The 15,564-nt window shown below is 34.4% G+C and overlaps 2 pseudogenes; one reads left to right on the plus strand and one right to left on the minus strand.

Moving 5' to 3' along the window:
- Window positions 1-250: 250 nt before the first annotated feature.
- Window positions 251-363, minus strand: LOC118519736 (U4 spliceosomal RNA; annotated as a pseudogene).
- Window positions 364-12,836: 12,473 nt separating this feature from the next.
- Window positions 12,837-13,758, plus strand: LOC118519730 (large ribosomal subunit protein eL6 pseudogene; annotated as a pseudogene).
- Window positions 13,759-15,564: the final 1,806 nt, after the last annotated feature.

The following is a 15,564-nucleotide window of genomic DNA, read 5'->3' on the forward strand; positions in this document are numbered from 1 at the left end:
TGAGAATAATCATACAAAATATACAACATAGAAGAATTAGAAAACAAGTATGTTTTCCCATGTCAGGGATAGAATTTGCAATTGAAAAAGTAAACAAAACAAGTAAATTATTAATGTTATAGTTACTAATAATGAAATTTATTTTATAGTAGGACTACCTGGAAATTTTCATTCTATGATCTAAACAGTGATGATGATTAAAATGATAAAAAGTATTATTTATTAATATCTTACCAAATAAAATTTATTGTTTCTGAAAAATAGTTTATATATTAATCTGTATATTTTTATTTAGTTTTCAATTAGCAATAATCACGCCTAGGATAAACCTCATTGGCTATGATACTGCCATTGCATAAAGCTATATGTTTTTATTTAGACTATCTACATTACTGAGAAAATCAAAAAGAAAATAAATGTAAATTCTCCTTTAGATTGTTTCACTAGTATATGTAGTTATAAATATTTTACTTGCATAAGATCCCTAATTCCAGCACTGTTATCTGAAAAATATTTTTGAATAGATACATGGCTAATATTATGAAAACATATATATTGTTTTATTGACCATATAAGTGGTTAATGAAGGAATCTCAAATAAATAAGATAACAAAGTCTTTTAATTAAATTAAAATTAATTAATTAATTTTTTTAGAGAGACAAAAAGGGGTGGAGGGAGAGGGGAAGAGAATTTTAAGCAGGCTCCATGCCCAGTGTGTAAGCCTAATGTAGGTCTTGATCTCGCAACCCTGAGATCATGACCTGAGCCGAAATTAAGAGTTAGACACTTAACCAACTGAGTGACCCAGGAGCCCCTGTTGTTGTTGTTGTTGTTGTTGTTGTTGTTTAAGTGATTCAATATTAGAGAATAATACAACACTTAAATAGTAAAGAATGTTTTTATTCCCTATAATTTCTTAAAAGTAAGCACTCTGTAAATTACTAGTTAACAGAGGAGAGCCCTGTGGTGACATATTTGGGAACTATTCTAGATTGCCTTGATAGCTGCTAAATAAAATACGCTTTCCTTTGTTCTAAGTGTATGTTTATGAGCAAACTAACTGTATTCTAAATGTGGAATTAAGAATGAGATCAATGTCATCATAGTTAGTTCTGTAACATTAAAATGTGTAGACCAAATTATTTCACTTGCCGATCAAATATCCTCATGAAGTAGATAGAGGACCAAGAAAGAAATATTTGAAACCTATGCACGTAAGCTTCATTTCAAGTACATTCTTATACAGGCCTATATCATAGGTAATGAGAGACTCTCATTAAGCTTGAGACAAACATGAAATCCATCAGGGGACAAGGTGAAAAATTGAAGCTAAGGAATAAATCAATTGATTAAACCAGCATACCTGACTTTTAAGCAACTGTACCCTTTCCTAGATATACCACCTATCTGCTGACAGGCTGTTGTCATGATAAATTTGAGGTCTTGACCTAGTCTGTCAACAGAGTTTCTCAAGACAGTGGCCTAGACAAATGCTTCTCAAACTGTCTGGGGGGAAGAGCTATACATGTTAATTTCTAATTCTACATGTGTAGCATACAATAAAACAAGTAACTAGGAAAATTAAACCAAAACCCATAAATATACAACCCAGACTCTATTTTTTAAAAAAGATTATTGGATCCTGTGGCCATAAATGACTATTATATTACTAAAAATGTTCTAAATGTTTATTCTTACTATTTGTACTTACTTTATCACAAACAGATGACAGATTGAAAATTGACTCAGTCGAGTGACCACACCATGAGTAGCACAGGGCTAGATCACGTAGCCAGAATTGCACAAGAACATTAGAGAATCTGATTAACAGAATATTATGATTCACAGAACAGGTGTTTTTATTGTTGGTGACAGTGACAGTGGCTTATTTGTTTTGATGGCTGTTCAGTTTTGTTTTGAGGTTTCTATAAATCTAAACTTCTAGGTAACCAACTTAAAAACAAGTCACACTTTTATTCTGCTTCCTTATCAATTCCCCTTCTCATTGTCAGCTTAGTAACCAAAGACATGCATTTGTGTGAGAGTCGATCAGAAACATGACCTATAGCATGTAGATAGCATTTTCCTCTGATGCGATGACAGCAGTCTTGCATGGGATTGGAGGCGCACCTGACCTCATTAACTCCAGCATTTATCCAGTCAAGTTGGAAAAACATTTTTCAAAGTCGCACAATTTTTTTTCCACTTTAATTAATGTGACATATTCACTGAAAAGCTGTGGCAGCACTATAGAACATGAAGTTTATACTTGGCAAATTATATTTTCCAGGAAAATGGGAACTTCATCTCATTCTGTTAGATCCAAGCTGTATCTGCATTTTAACTGCAGTCAAGTACAGACTCATATCATTAAGTTTGCTTGCCAAATATTTGCCAAATTTGCAGCTTTGCAAATGCTTTAGAAAATTCATGGAAGTGTCCTGATGAAAAGTAATTTTAGTTTTGGCATACTTGTTTCTTCTGATGTAGTCCCTTTTTATTTCCTTCCTATACCTAAGCAATATCTACAGGAGGATACAACAGAGAAAAAAAAAAAAAAAAAAGATGAAGTACAGCCCCCATGGAACCTTCATTCTCATATAGTTAACTTCTATTAATTTTTGGAACAATAATCTAAGTGAGATAGTATGTGGATAGGGACAGATTTGGGAAAGGTCAAACATTTCAAGACACCAAGTGAAATATCCACTGAGAGGGGGTTTTACTGACAAGTTGTCCTTTACTGCTTTAAGCACTTATTATTTCAATGGCATTTTTCCTTCATTAACGGGATGAGCAACAGTTTATGAAATTAGATAGATCACCTCATTCCACTAAATTACTGACGGCACTTATTTTAAATCATTTAGAATGTTCTCTGTTCCAGAAGCTGTGCTTGGAAAAATGTGAAAAGATGTAAATATTCATAAATTCATGTATTTTACATATGTAATATTGGAAATTAAATACATGAATAGATTATTTTTATCCACATGGTGACATCAGAAAGGATATCAACCAAAATATTAACAACAGTTAACTAGTTATCTTTGGTTTATGGATATTCACTTATTTTAACTTTGTCTTCATATTTTTGTATTGTTTTAATTTTTTTCTATTGAGCAGTTACACAAATTTTAAATGAAGAAAGATAATGCTATTTTAATTTTGTAAAACACAAACATATTCCCAACATGTTGGGTAATTATGACTGATTAACATCAATAATAATTTCACTCGGGGAAGAAAGTAAAGAGAATATACTTGTTAATCATACTCCATTATGTCTCTGGGCAATTACTGATGACCTCCACTAGTAAATAACTATGCTGTCCAATACAGTGACTACTAGCGAAAAGGAGTTAATGAGAGATTTAAACATTGCTAATCAGAATTGAAATATACTTTAAGTATAAAATATATAATTGATTTTAAAGACATAGTATGAAGTAAAGTATGTAAATTAACTTAATAATTTTATATTTATTTCATGTTGAAATGATAATATTTTGTACATATTGGTTAAATAAAACATAATTAAAATTCATTTTAGTTGCTGCTTTTTAATTTCTTAAGTGAACATCTGGAACATTTAAAATCGTATATGTGGTTTGCAGTATATTTCTATTGAACAGCATTGATGTAGGGTGTATTCTGGGAGTTTGCTCATTCTCAGTGTTGTACACCTACCATGGCTATGCTCTTAAAACTTGACATTGATTCAGGGCTGTTCACCATTCAATCTCCCTTCCTTTCCACAAAGGAGATGGTTCTGAAGTACAAAATATCTAATATCCAAACACATATCTAACAATATCTGTAGAAAATGTGTACACTGAAAATTGGAAACATTATTTTAAGAAGTGGAGTCATTCATGGATTGAGATGTTGTATTTTAAAGATGTCATTTTTTTGAAACAGATCTCAAGATTCAGAATAATTCTAGCCAAAATCTCAATAAGCTGTAATTCAATCTACTATGTGAATTTATTTGACTATACGTAGAAAATATCTTTTATCTAAAAGACCATATTTATTTTAAAAGAATTGTATAACAATTTACGGGATCTGATTTTATGATTGAAAAATAAACTTCACCTTTCTTTCAGCTCTATTTCATCTAAGCAATTTCATGACACTTGAATTTCTACAATTATTTCATTTCTCTAATTTAAAAGCTTTTGTTTTACCAACCATTTTTACACCCATTCAAATCCAACAACTCCTGAAAACTATAGCTATTTGAACTATAACGATAACTTACAACTAATAAGGAAAATGACTTCAGAGAAGACTTTTTTTTTAATTTAAATTTTTTATTGTTATGTTAATCCCCGTACATTACATCATCAGTTTTAGATATAGTGTTCCAGAGAAGACTTTTTATGAGGAAATGGGAAATACGGAATATAAGAGAATAAGAAAGACTCCAAATGCAGCTGATCCTGAACTGAAAACTTTCTTTTATAACAAAGAAATTAAAATTCTGGTGCACTGAAGATAAACTTTGACTTTTTAACTATTTTATTCAGTGACAATGTTTTTTGACACCCATTAATTATAGTTGTGGAGTGTGTTATTAATGTATGCTATTAAATATATTGTTCTTCTTTCTTCTGGAAGGTTCAAAGCATAAAAAGGAAATAATTGATCATTTTTGTGGTAAAAGTCATTATTTTCACTGTCACAAAACTGTAGAATAAAACTCATGTGTATCTCACTTATAAAGTAATAAATCATTACCATTCATATTTGATGTTTGAATTCTGTTTCTTCTTAACAGCACTTGCACACATTTTCCCATTCTCCTTCTTTGTAAATACTATTTACTGCTCTACATTAATACCATTGCTATATCCTTGCATTAATCCCTAAACATTATTTGGATGGAATATATATCATTGTAACAATAAATAAATATATAATATAAACATATAAATAATTGTAATTTATTCATTAACTTATGCAATATTTCCAGCATTAAGTACTTTTTTAAAAGTTTTTTTTTTAAAGATTTATTTATTTATTTTAAGGAGAATGAGATGCACAAACAAGAGGAGGGGCAGAGGAAGAAGGAAAGAATCCTCAAGTAGACTTCCCACTGAGCATGAGGCCAACACTGGGCTCTATCCCAGGACTCTGAGATCATGACCTGAACTGAAACCAAGAGCTGGACATTTATCTGACTGAGCTACCCAGGCCCCCCAACATTAAGTGTTTTTTTTTAATTCCAATAGAAGCACCACTCTATATAGATGAGAATATATGAGTGAATGCTGGATTTCCCTTTATGTGTGGAATGACACCAAAGAAATACACTTCTTTCTCTCCCAATCCAGAAAACTGAGGTTTGCTGCATGACTGGAGGGTGGGGAGCAACTAGGAGAATAGCAGCCAGCACTCCTGGAGGGCTGGAGGACATCAAAGTGACATAGACCCTACTACCCATGTCACGAACCCTATCAGGAAGCCTGCCCATGAGCTCCTTGGGAGGTCTCCTTTGCAGATTTCCAAATTAGCCCCTAGGTACTGTCAATGCTCTACAGGCCTCACCCGCACACACCCCAGCCTTAGTGCAGGGCCAGCTATGGGTGCATGCCTCCAGTGACATCGAAACTGAGCTTTTGCAGACTGCTAGTGACCATTCCCAGAAAGTCAGTCCAACTGCCAAATTGGAAGCACACAAACAGATGAGTATTCAGCACTTCCCTTAGGGAAAGCAAGCAAACAGAAGGCTGTCTGCATTTGGCCTGCTTTGCTGGATTGAGAGAAAGCATATGATCTTAAGAGTTCCCTCCATGAGAGAACAAGAAATGTGGAGCAGGTATATCCATATAAAAATGTTGGAAAGATGCCTCAAGATCTCTAATAAGGCTGATGAAGTATATTTCTCTCCCAAAGTCTAGTCAGTAGAGACCTGAGAAGTTTACTGCTTCTTCAAATGTGAAGGCAGCAATGCAAGATTTCAAGTAACATGAAAAATTAAAGAAACATGACAGGTGTCACCAAAGAAATGACCACAAAGAAATGGAAACCTGTGATTCAAAATAATTGTTTTAAGGAAACTTAGTAAACTACAAGAAAAAAGAGACAATTCAATAAAATCAGGTAAACAATACACAAACAAAAGGAGAAATTTATTTTTTTTATTGTTTTAAATATTTATTCATTTATTTTAGAGAGAGAGAGTGAGTGTGAGAGGGGGGAGGGCAGGGGAGGGGGAGAGAATCTCAAGCAGACTCCCCACCGAGCATGGAGCCAGCTACAGATCTCAATCCCATGACACTAAGATCCTGACCTGAGCCAAAATCAAGAGTTGGACGTTTAACCCAGTGAGTCACCCAGGTGTCCCAAATTGAGAAGTTTAATAGTGACATAGAAATTATAAAAAAAATAAAAGAACCAAACAGCAAGCTAACTGGAATTTAAATAAAAACTTAAAGAAAATAGAAATTCTGGAGCATAAAGCTTATATATAGAAATAATGGGGAGAGATGTGAACATCTCTGGGGAGATGTTCCCAAATCCGGGGAGAGATGTGAACATCAAGTTCATAAAGTGTACAAGTCTCCCCAGAATTCAAACCAAAATAATCTTCTCTGAGACATATTATAGTAGAACTGTCTAAAATCAAAGACAAAGAGAGAATTTTTAAAGCAGCAGGAGAAAAAATACCTCACATACAATGGAGCCTACATAAGACTATCAGCAGATTTTTCAGCAATACCTTGTAGGTTGGAGAGAGTGAGAGGATATATTTAAAATACTTAAAGAGGGGCGCCTGGGTGGCTCAGTCGTTAAGTGTCTGCCTTCGGCTCAGGTCATGATCCCAGGGTCCTGGGATCGAGTCCCACATCGGGCTCCTTGCTCAGCGTGGAGCCTGCTTCTCCCTCTGCCGCTCCCTGCCACTCTGCCTACTTGTGATTCCTCTCTCTCTCTGTGTCAAATAAATAAATAAAATCTTTAAAAAATAATAATAATAAAATAAAATAAAATACTGAAAGAAAAGAAAACTGCCGACCAAGTCTACTTTACTTAGTAAAGTTGTCTTTCAGAAATGAAAGAGAAATAAAGACTTTCCCAGAGAAACAAAAGCTAAGAAAGTTCATCATCACTAGACCTCCTTACAAGAAAAAATGAAAGTTTTTCCAGCTGAAATGAAATGACACCAGTTAGTAAAAAGAAAACATCAAAGTACAAAACACACTGGTAAAGGTATGTACATAGCCAAATTTAGAATACTCTAATATTTTAATATGGTGAAGATCATTTAACTCTATGTAAAGGTTAAAGGACAAAAATATTGAAATAACTTGAGCTACAATAATTTGTTAATGGATACACAACACAAAAAAAGGCTAAATTGTGACATCAAAAACATAAAATATGGGTGGCTAGTAAAAGAGTAGAGTGTTTGTATATAATCAAAGTTATCATCTCAAAATAGACTGTTAATATCGATAATATGTTTTATGTAAGCCTCACAGTAGCCACAATGCAAAAACCTACAGTAGATACAAAAAAGGCAAAGGGAATGAAAGCTTACCACTAAGGAAAATCACCAATTCAGAAAGGAAGAAAAAAATTAAAAAAAAAAAAAAAAAAAGGAACCACAAAACAGCCAAAAATAAGTTGGCATTAGTAAGTCCTTATCTATCAACAATTACTTTAACTCTAAACAGGTTAAATTTTTCAATCAAAAGACAGAGAGTGGCTACATGGATAAAATAACAAGATCCAACAATGTGCTGCCTACACGGGCCTCACTTCAGCATTAAGGACACACATGAGCTCAAAGTGAAGAGATGGAAAAGATATCCCATGCTAATAGAAACCAAAGAGAGCAGGGCTAGCTATGCTTAGATCTGACAAAATAGATTTTAAGTCAAAAAATATAACAGGAACTAAAGAATGATAAAGGGATCAATTTTTATGAGGATAAAGCAATTGTAAATATATTTACAACCAACATCAGAGCACCCAAATATATTAAGCAAATAATACCAGATCTGAAGGGAGAAATAGATGATACAATAATAGTGGGGGACTTCAATACCTCACTCTTAACAATGAATAGATCAGCCAGACAGAAAATCAATATGGAAACATTAAGCTCAAACTACATTAGATCAAATGGATCAGTACAGAACATTACAGACATAGAGAACATTCCTTCCAACAGCAGCAGAATACACATTATTTTCAAGTGCTCATGGAATATTATTTAGGATGTTATTTGAATATTGCATATGTCTTTAGAGTCGCAAGTCAGTTGGCTTAACATGTGGAGATTATCTGTGTGGGATTAATCTAATCAAGTACCAGTTGAGTCGGTAAAATTGAGAAGAAAGTTTTCATTAGCTGGTAGCAGAGTAACTCCAAGGTATTCAAAGAATGAAAGGGAATTGATATTGAGGCAGGTTTTCAGTTGCTAAGGTAGAGGGGTCACATCCACATGTGATGCTGAGATGAAATATTTGAGGGTATCCTTAAGAACATGAAAGTGGTCCCTGACTCACAACCAACACGAAAACCAGGACCTCAGTCCTATAGTGGGAAGAAATTGGATTCTGCCAACAACCGAATGAACTTATCAATGGTTTTACCACCAGAGTCTCTGGAGGTATAGAGTCTCTCAAGGTATAGGGTTTCCCTATACCTTGATTGTAGCCTTGTGAGAACCTAAGCAGAGAACCCAGTCAAGCCTAGACTTCTGTACTGTGGACCTGTAAGCTAATAAATGTGTTGTTTTAAACTGTGGAGTTTGTGATCACTTGTTACACAGTCGTGGAAAACTAATTTGCTACCTGAAAAGGACTGTTCCCTCTAAGTAGAATTTTGGTTCATTTACTGTCTCATTCCATGGCTTTCCAATATAAGCAAAACAGTAATGTTTGTAATTATCCACTTTTTCACTTCATTGAAGTAGCACTAGGGTTTACCACTACCAGCAGCATTCCAAATGCTACCCAAATTTGCACTCTTAAACATAGACAGCTAAGTATAAAGAGAAATACAAGTAAAATTGGCAGATGAAAGAGCCTTCTTATAAGAAACTAAGTATAAGACTCCAGGGGAAATAAAATTTCAAAGAACTAAAAAAGAGTAGTAACAAAAACATAAAAAAGATAGGAGAAAAAAAAACTCTTTATTAGAAACCTTGGAATTATAATTATAAAAATATGTTGATTATATTCATAATACTTTTTTGAAGTTTTATGTGTATGCATTCACTAATTTCTCACAAGAAACTTATCAGATAGGCAATGGTTTATCTGTTTTATTGATACAGAAATTAAAGTACAAGCACAAGTCAAGTAAATACTTTGTGCAAATCCAAGCTTATAGATAAAATCAGAAATAAAACTTGAGTTGAAAGTTTAAATCCAGAGCCATGAAAGACAATACACTCAAAATAAGGAATATTTAGAAAAACAAATACAGACATGCAGAAATTTTAGAAGTTACAAAATATTGAAATGTTTAGAATAGTATCTAGATATAAGAACCATAAACAAATATAAGAGAAAAGATATGAAAACAAAAGGGGCACCTGGGTGGCTCAGTATGTTGAGTGTCTGACTCTTGATTTCAACTCAGGTCATGATCTCAGGGTCCTGGGATAGAGCCTCTTAGGCTCTGCAAGCTGAGTGCAGAGTCTGTTTGAGATTCTCTCTCCCTCTGACCAACCCCCACTCTCTCTCTAAATAAATAAATAAATAAAATCTTAAAAAAAGATATGAAAAAATAGGGATATAAAGTGATCTAGATAATGAGTTCTATGAAATTGAAAATATACAAGTCATCAAAGAGTAATTGAAGAAAACTTCCTAGATTTGAAGGTCATAGCAGTTGTTCAACAAACACTGAAATGGATAAATTCTAAACACATGCCTACACATACCTCAGTAAAATTTTAGAATACTAAGTAAAAAAAAAAAAAAGTTTAAGAAAGTAAAAATAGGCTTCTGAAGAAAAAAAAAAAAAAAAAAGAAAAAAAAAAAGCCCAAAATGGCATAAAAAAATACTTCTTCAAAAATACTGAAACCTGCCTATCATTATTTGTTATGCTAAGAACATTTTCTTTTGGATGGTTCATGAGTTGGAATAGTAGACTAATGTTCCCTTAGCTATGTAGTGAATTATATATACACTGTTATGATAATGTAAGTGAATTTCAGGGTTTTTTTTTAGAATCAACTATAGCTAAGAACCAGAAAACAGTGATAGCTATAGAACAGAATGTAACTGTGAATATGAAAACCTATACAAAAAGGGAAGAGAGTGACAGCATGAAGGAATGGCGGCTAATATCTTTACTTTTCCTAAGACAAATCATTATCTAAAACTCATAAATAAATACATATTGCACAAAATTGTGATATAAATCATAAAGGTATGCAGCTGGAAACTACATATAATGATGTAAATATCAAACTATGGTATGGACATATGAGATAAACAATGAAGATTTAAGTTAGTTGCATCCTTACCTTTCATAGCAGAAAGTGAATGGGTATGTGCTAATCTGAAATATTAAAAAATAGACATTCAAACTCATTGTTAAAATTACAGATGTAACAATCCTGAGGGTGGGTGAGGGCTAGAGGGAGAAGCAAGGGTTTCTGATAATAAGTACTTATGTATTCCTTTGATACAATAAATGTTATTTCTTACAAAAAAGTTTCTGAACAGCTTTCATCAAATCACACATCTCAACTCTTTTCTGGATTCAAGTGCACAATTACAATCACAGGTCATGTCTTCTTGATTAAACGTATATTAACAATGTTGAGTAATAAGCTACTTGTTTTTTACTGTGAAAAATTCACTGGTAGTGTTCCCATCCTATTTTAAATTCTGTTAGAGCTGATACATCTAAAAATTAATACTTAGGTCACAAAAACATACGCTTTTTAAGATCGGTAGAATGTAGTATTGCAAAATTACAGTATGATTTTATGCCATATCCTTAAAAATTCATTGAATCAGAATTATATACCTTAACTCTTCCACTTATTATTTTGATATTGTTACACAAGTACCCCAACTATTTGGTGTCTCAAGACCCACCTATAACATAGAATAATAATGCTTTACCAACCTATCTAATAAAATTGATATTCAAACAAATTCATCATATCATTTGAACTATAACATATATTTAAACATTATTTTTGAGTATTTTACTCATCCATTTGAAAGTGTTATGTAAATGACAAAAACTCTGTACGATGTTAATTAATGACTAATGCCAGTTTCATCCAAATTTGAGGATATTGATTCAAGAATGGCTAACATGCAAAAAATAAGGTATGGAGAAATTTACTAGGTACAGATTGATAGCATTTCATTTGAAGTCCAATTAAACAAAATAAAGTTATTTTATTTATGTATGTATTTATTTATTTAAAGATTTATTTATTTATTTGAGAGAGAGAGAGCAGGGGGGAGGGGCAGAAGGAGAGGGGGAGAGAGTCCCAAGTGGACTCTGAGCTAAGCCCGGAGTCCAATGCAGGGCTTGATCTCATGACCTTGAGATCAGGACCTGAGCCCAAACCAAGAGTTGGTCGCTTAACTGACTGAGCCACCCAGGCACCCCTAAGATAGTTATTTTAATTGTGAAAATGTTGGAGATACAGACAATCCTCAATTCCAGAATCTGGAATACTGTTAGAAAAACAATTTTCCAGGGGTGCCTGGGTGGCTCAGTTGGTTAAGCCACTGCCTTCAGCTCAGGTCATGATCTCAGGGTCCTGGGATCGAGCCCCACATCGGGCTCCCTGCTCAGCGGGAAGCCTGCTTCTCCCTCTCCCACTCCCCCTGCTTGTGTACCCTCTCTCGCTGTCTCTCTCTCTCTGTCAAATAAATAAATAAAATTTTTAAAAAAAGAAAAGAAAAACAATTTTCCATATAATTCAAATTACATGACAAAGAGTAAAGGCCATATTTTTTAAAGTGTTGTAAATGTAGCCTAGAGAAAATGTTATAAATGTATCTTACAGAATTACACTGGCATGTCACACAAGGTATTTTATACTTAAGCAAAAGTTGACCACTTTCTGTATGGTAGGATACTGTAAATGAGAAACAAATAGCTAATTTTAGAATCATGATTAGTGATGTTTGCCCTCAAACCTGGGAAAACAGGATATTAATTCAATATCAACTTACCCTTTTTTTTGACCACAAGAATTACAAATATATTAACATCAACTTACCCTTAATTATAATCATATTCTATGGCTAAATAATCATTCATGTTTAAAAGACTTTTTGAATTAGATTACCATGAGTTTCAGAAATATACTGTTTCATTGACTCTAACATCTAGGTACATACTAAGTAATCCAACTTCAGGGTACTAGGAAATGAACAAAAATATAGTATGTGACAAGTGCTGAATATATTCTAAGTATTTTCATATCTAAACCTGCAATTTATTATTACAACAACATCTCGAAGTAAATTGGATTATGGTCTGAACATTACAATTGAGCAGGTAGGAGATTGAATCAACTATCACTGTAATTGGTATTGACACTGACCAGGTTGTTTTCCAAAATGTGGAAGCTGTGATAATAATAAAAAGAACATCTACGTCTGAGTGTTTTACATACATCATCTCATTTTATCTTAATTCAACAATCAGTTATGTTGCAGTTGGTCAGCCCATTGAATACTTAACGCTTAGATCCACATTGTATAAAGGAGAAATAAGGTCAAAATAAACCCAACGGTTACTCTAAATCCAAATAAGTCCCTTGTGAATTTCTGTTTCCTGAACTATCACATACTTACCGAAGATTATTTCTTTCAAAATGTAAAGGGAGCTCTTTCCCATCTTGCAAGATGGCAGGCGAAAAAGCTGAGAAGCCGGACACTAAGGAGAAGAAACCTGAAGCTAAGAAGGCTGATGCCGGTGGCAAGGCTAAGAAGGGTAACCCCAAGGCTAAAACGCCAAAGAAGGGGAAGCCCCACTGCAGCCGAAACCCTGTACTTGTCAGAGGAATTGGCAGATATTCCCGATCGGCTATGTATTCCAGAAAGGCCATGTACAAGAGGCAGCTAAATCCAGGGTTGAAAAGAAAAAGAAGGAGAAAGTTCTTGCTACTGTCACAAAACCAGTTGGTGGTGACAAGAACGGTGGTACCCGAGTGGTTAAACTTTGCAAAATGCCTAGGTTATTACCCTACTGAAGACGTGCCTCGAAAGCTGTTGAGCCCCGGCAAAAATCCTTTCAGTCAGCACGTGAGAAAGCTGCGAGCTAGTATCACTCCCAGGACCATTTTGATCATCCTCGCTGGGCGCCGCAGAGGCAAGAGGGTAGTTTTCCCGAAGCAACTGAGCAGTGGCTTGCTACTTGTGACCGGACCTCTGTCCCTCAATCGAGTCCCTCTGCGTAGAACACACCAGACATTCGTCATTGCTACTTCTACCAAAATTGGTATCAGCAGTGTGAAAATCCCCAAACATCTCACTGATGCTTACTTCAAGAAGAAGAAGCTGTGCAAGCCCAGACACCAGGAGGGTGAGATCTTAGCACCGAGAAAGAGAAATATGAGATTACAAAGCAGCGCAAAGTTGATCAGAAAGCTGTGGACTCGCAAATTCTGCCAAAGATCAAAGCTGTTCCTCAGCTTCAGGACTACCTCCGCTCTGTGTTTTCTCTCACAAATGGAGTTTACCCTCACAAATTGGTGTTCTATTTTTTTTTTTTTTTTTTTTTTTTAACATTTTAGTTTCTTTTTTTTTTTTTTTTAAAGATTTTATTTATTTATTTGAGACAGAGAGAATGAGAGAGAGAGAGCACATGAGAGGGGGGAGGGTCAGAGGGAGAAGCAGGCTCCCTGCCGAGCAGGGAGCCCGATGCGGGACTCGATCCAGGGACTCCAGGATCATGACCTGAGCCGAAGGCAGACGCTTAACCGACTGAGCCACCCAGGCGCCCCACAAATTGGTGTTCTAAATTTCTTACAAAGAACGTAATTAAATAACTGATCCATTAAAAAAAAAAAAATGTAAAGGGAGAGGCTAGTTAAAATTCCTTTTCCACTGCAGAGGCCAATCACATGCTCTCACTCTGAAACAAAGATAGGACCCTGCATTAGTTCCAAGTAATGTACAGATTACTTAAGAATTTTGCATGAAAAAGTTACCATATTCTAGGAAAAAAATAGCATTTATGAAAAAAAAATCAGTAAAAACGAACCATCCCAAAACCAATTAGATTAGTGTTTTGTGACTTATGATACATTGCCTTCTCTTAGAACAGGTTTCACCCATTTCAAGTCATTCGTTCAGCCCTGAAAAAATAAGCATTTTCTGCCATTGTTTTCTAAAGGGCAGATCATGCCTTTTCTATTTGGTATACTATTTTCAAAATGTCACAAAATGGCAAAGAGTAAAGAATCCTAGAGACCAAGAGAAACAAGTTTTGCATATTTAATTGCAAAAGAGTGAGCAGAAAAATATTCCCAAGGCTTTCAAGTAATTTTTCCTAAAATATGTGTGAATACTTCATTTATGGATATATCAAATAGAGAAATAATCATCTCTTGATTACCTGTACACAGATATCATGCTTAAGTATATTTATGATTGAAAACATTTAGAAAAATTATTCTAAAGGAGTGCATGGATAAGATTATCATTGTTTTCAAATATTTGTTTCTATACCTCCCCATCCCCGCATCTGTTAGGATAGATGATGATAACTGATTTAAAGTTATGATCAGACAGAATTTTGGAAAAACATTTGCAATTTTCTCCCTCTTGTCTAAAAATACCATTTCGGGGTGCCTGGGTGGCTCAGTCTTTAAGCGTCAGCCTTTGGCTCAGGTCATGATCTCAGGGTCCTGGGATCAAGCCCCACATCAGGCTCCCTGTTCTGTGGCTGTAACAGGAAGTATGATTTCTTTTTATGATATTGTGATTTCTTATTGTTTCTATATGAGTGAAGGTTATCCATGGCCTTCTGGAACCTAACCATAAGTGGAATGTCTCAAGTCCCACTTTAAAATGTATTTCTGAGTTGGATTCCCTGATGCTATGAATATAGGATGAATGTTAGAATAGATCACCATTCTCTTTGTTAAAAGAATTTGCAGGGCACCTGCATGCCTCAGTCAGTTAAGTGGCCATCTCTTGATTTCAACTCAGGTCATGATCTCAGGGTCCTGAGATCAAGCCCCATGTCAGGCTCTGCACTCAGGGGAGAGTCTGCTTTAGATTCTCTTTCACTCCCTCTGCCCATCCCCCCTGTTCTCTCTCTCTCTAAAATAAATAAATAAATCTTTTAAAAAAAGAATTTGCTGTTAATTCCCACATTCTTACATATATTGTATGATATCTAACATACCGTAGTAACTATCCATCAGTTTTTTAAATACCTAGCTATCTGCCTCTCTGTTTATCTTTCCGTGTCTGTCATATATAAGAGGCTATGTCTTATTTTTATATTTCAAGTCTCTACTATATAGTGAGTAACAATTGTGAAATAATTATTGAATAAACAGATGAATGCATGAATGAATAAAGAAGGTTCTATAAAGTGTGTTTTC

Source organism: Halichoerus grypus, chromosome 1 (genome assembly GCF_964656455.1).
Source record: "Halichoerus grypus chromosome 1, mHalGry1.hap1.1, whole genome shotgun sequence".
NCBI lineage: Eukaryota > Metazoa > Chordata > Mammalia > Carnivora > Phocidae > Halichoerus > Halichoerus grypus.